Below are 4,400 nucleotides of genomic sequence, written 5' to 3' on the forward strand. Positions count from 1 at the left end.
CATCTGTCCAACAAGGTTTAAACCAGCAGGAGAAAGCAGCTGATGTTCAACATTCAGTCTGACTGTTGTTCTCTTCACAGCACCACTTCTTATTGACACGATGCTGGAGCACAGAGCACAAGGAGAGCGCCGCCTGCTGGAGCATGTCGCCCCCTGGTGGAGAGGAGAGGTGGAGTTCACCAGAGAGGAGACGAGGCTCCAGCAGCTGGGCAGTGGGTCAGGAGGAACTGGTTTGGTTTTACTGGATATTGTTAAGAGAATAAATGACCACAGAAACATCAGCTGCTGCTGTTAAAATGCACTTTTTTTAATCTCATGTAGGATTCATTCAGTTGAATCTTCCTGATTTGTCACAAAAAGCCAGAAAGGAGCAGCTGTTCACCCTGCAGGGTTGTAATGATTCCTAGTCTCAGTAACTCGATTCCTCAAAGCTTCTTTATGTTTTATCGTGTAGCGCACCATGTTCCAGCCAGGTGATTATTCATGCTGCGCACCGACGGCGAGGGTGGGACACTCTCTCTTTGGAGAGAGACTCTCTTCTCTATTGCTCATTTCCGCCTATGAGTTGTTGCTAAGTGCTAGCAGCATATTGTCCAGTTTTCAAGTTGGGACTGGGGGGATTTTATTTATTGACAATGTCTGGGTTTTAATCGATTTTCGGGTAACTGATGGCTTCCTTAAAACAGGTGCGATGCATAGAACATGACAACCTTTCTCGTCCTGGAGCTGCTTGCTGGATGTATCCAGCTCATTCCCAGCCCTCCTGAGGCTCTGCGTGAATTTGGGACATGACATCTGCTGCAAACTGGAATCGGTGTTTGTTTACATGTTAGCAACTCGCTAACCGGCCTTCTTCAGAGGTTTTCAGCTGCAAAATATGTGGGATCTCCAGCTGTCACAGCTTAATTCTGGCAGTAATGTTTCACTGCTACCTGTGAGGGGAGGGAGGATGACTTGAAGTCGTCCCAAATAACCTGCACTAGCAGATGTAGCTGCTTCAACATGTACTTTGGGAAACTGTTTTCTTCTTGTTTATACCAGAACAAGGCATAATTTGTACCACTGGCTTTAAAAGTACATCCCAGAGTCCGAGTTTCTCCTGCAGCAGCAACAACTTCTCTTTCTGTCTGCGTCACTGAGTCTCCTTTACACTCTGGGGAAGAACAGAACATGCAGAGGAAGAGATGGATCAATAGAGATGATTGATTAAAGGAGAACAATCAGCAGCTTTCCAGACTTCTCCTCCATGTGGAGGAAACATGTTNAATGCTGCTACAACCTACAACTTCTCCCACCGCCAAACTACAATCCTCTACTGTCATAGTGGGACTAATGGGTAAGATCTTCAAACCATGTTGTCTCGTAAGTTTGGTCAAATCCATTTCCGGCATTTTTGCCAAAAAGGCAAAAATGCCGGTGTTACTCACAGAAAAGAAACCAATTACACTCAACCCAACTCTACAACCACACTATTTTAAACAAAACTTGGAGAAAACCCAACAAACATAGAACAAACAAAGTTAGAAATTCTCAATCTCCCAGCTCTTTCACCACACGCTCCTTCACCAACTCCCAGCATGCAGTGCGAAAGAAAGAAAGAAAGAAAGAAAGAAAGAAAGAAAGAAAGAAAGAAAGAAAGAAAGAAAGAAAGAAAGAAAGAAAGAAAGACGTCTTTGGAGAATTGCAAGAGCAAATCTGATTTGTTACTTCTGTGTACAAACTTTTATAGTAAAGACGTATTCTTGTCTTTAATATATTCAATGAGGCGTATCTTTGCTCATCCAACCAGGATCTGTCTCTGACCCTCTCTAAAACTCCCTGCAAGTCACGATTTAAGGCCTTTTGTCCCCATTATCTAAACAAAATGGAAGCAGAGACTCTCCTGAACTCCTGCTGTTTTATGGCTTTTCACAGATGAGTGTGAAAAGCTGGAACTTCTCCTGATTGTTTCCCACACAGACAAAGGGCAGATCAAAAGATTTTAGCAAACCATCTGCTGTAACTACAGGCAACATAAAGGTCAACAGGCCAGAATAAGTTATTAATCTGAAAACTATAATTAGGCTATTTCAATCAAGACATGTTAAGTTTTAAAACTTATTTTAAATGTATTTTCTTAACAAGGCCTAAGCAGAACACTGACATGCTGAGGAGGTTGTTACCACCATAGACATGAATACTAGACGCCTCACTGAGCGCTGAGTCCTACGTAAAAGCGTCCGCCATTTTCTATGTGGCAGCAGAGGATCGGAGCTCCTTCAGTCCTGTTCTGTGTTTCAACTAATTTACGAAACAAACTGGACTCATTAGGATTACCTTCCCCAGGTGAGGATGAAAGATCAGAATTACTTTGCAGCCAGAAATTCGCTTTTAAACAACCGAGAAATATTTCCTATGTAGCTAAATTAGCCCGAAATAACCGCTGATTGTTAGCTTAGCAGCTAATGTTTTCATACTGTTTTCTAATGAGAGCTGATGAGAAACCGCTGTTAGAGGAGAAGTTCATTAGAAACCAGAGGATTTAGTGAGGAAAGATCAGTCAGGATCAGAGCTGGAGCTGCTGCTCTTCAGTCTGTTTCCAGCTCAGCTTCTCCATGTCGGTATTTAGCTATAAAGATGCTACGAGTCAGAGCCCAACATGCTGAAAATGGCTTTATGAATGTGAAGGAAACATATTTTCTATTAACGTTTGGATAATTTCTCTTTTATCCTTGGCTTCAGCCTGTGAACCAGGACGTCTCAGAAGTCATTGAGTTCTCCCAGTGAGACCAGCAGACTGAAGCCTGTGACCAGTGTTCCCAGTTTAATAAATAAATGTTTTATTCTTTCACTTTTTGTGTAAATATCTCAATCTGAAGTATCAGTGTATTAATGCAGCTTATGTAATGAAATAAAAATAATTTACTCTGTTANTAAAGTCTGATTTGTTGACAACCTCGGCCCTGGCTCGCTCTACACTTCGCTCCATTTGAAATTTAAGCATCAACGATGCAAAAACAATGTAATTCACAATCAGAATTTTTTTTCATTGTTCTAATGTCATTTATCTCAGCCCAGACAGTGTAGCCAACCCCAAAATCAACTTTTGATCAACTGAACAGTTTATTTTGGATTCTGGCTTTATGTTTCTGTGAAAATTTAGACACTTTCGTGAAAATGTGTTTAGTTCTTGAATATTTTGCCCTTATGCGTCTCAGTGCTGCCCTCTTTAGGTTGAACAGTGCCTAGCAGTTGAATTGTCTTGTACATTTTTTGCCACTCAGTCCCGGGTTCAGGTATAAAAGCATCAGAGCAGCAGCGCAGCAAGTACTGATTGATAGCAGAGCAGCTCACTGCAGTTTAACAGCAGAACGACTTCCTGCAGCTCAGCCATTTTACATGATGTCACATGTTCACGCAGTCACACGCCTCAACTCCAAAAACTGAACGTGGGTCAATGAATTCTTGGATTTAAAACCCCAGATCAGTGCTGGAAACCATTCTCAGATCGTTGATGCTTTTCTTTATCATTTTTGTGTTTTGTAATGTTCAAATCACTATATTGTTGCTTCAGTGATGAATAACTTTAAAATGATGCTTTTTATTTTTGTTTTGTCTACAAGAGTAAAAAACTGGTTGGTTCACTTTGTTCTGCAGATCTTGACTCTGAGCAGCAGCAAGGTGCGACCAAACCACAGCGAGTCCCTCTGTCTCTCCTATTGTCCTTTTCGGACCCGACGCTCTGAAAAATGTGAAATGGAGGCAGAACAGAACTGATCACTGGGGCCAGACTGCAGTGATTTGAGTTTCTCTGTGTTTATTTTTGGTTCTGATTCTGTGAGTCTGTGTGCCGTCCTTTCTTGATGGTGTCTCTTGTTCCGTGATTACCCCCGGTGTATTTAATGTCACCTGTTGTCTCTGTCTCTTGTCGTACATCTTTGTCGCCCACAGTGTTCAGTCTGTCATCCCCGCTGTTCGCTCTGAACCGCCAGGCAGGAGGAGAAAGGCTTTGTGCCAATTATTTTAAAGATCTTGGTCCCCCCAAAATCAACAACAACCTGGACATTATCATTAATCAATAAAATGCTCCCAGGCCAAAGTTGAAAACTTGTGCTTTGACGTTATGCTGCTAACACTTAGCTTTCCTCAACAACTCAGAGGAGGAAGTCAGAGCTCTGCGCAACAAAAGTAATAACCCGGCCGGAACACGGTGCGCTAAATAATAAAATATAAATTAACGAACCTTCGAGGCAGGTAAATTTTCCTTGAGGAATTTTAATAATCCAGGTACTCGAATCGTTTCAGCCCTACTTTTATCTGAGGTCAGTGGGCGGGGCCACTTCAACTCAACCAATCAGAGAGTTTTCTGCCTACTTTTATCTAAGGTCAGTGGGCGGGGCCACTTCAACTCAACCAATCAG

The 4,400-nt window shown here is 42.2% G+C and overlaps 1 gene segment (V, D, J or C); it reads right to left on the minus strand.

Annotated features, from left to right (window-relative positions):
* Positions 1 to 4,400, minus strand: part of LOC107834965 (T-cell receptor alpha chain V region PY14-like) — an 11,636-nt gene that overhangs the window by 620 nt on the left and 6,616 nt on the right.

The sequence above is a fragment of the Poecilia formosa genome, unplaced genomic scaffold, assembly GCF_000485575.1.
Source record: "Poecilia formosa unplaced genomic scaffold, Poecilia_formosa-5.1.2 Scaffold871, whole genome shotgun sequence".
In the NCBI taxonomy this organism is placed as follows: Eukaryota; Metazoa; Chordata; class Actinopteri; order Cyprinodontiformes; family Poeciliidae; genus Poecilia; species Poecilia formosa.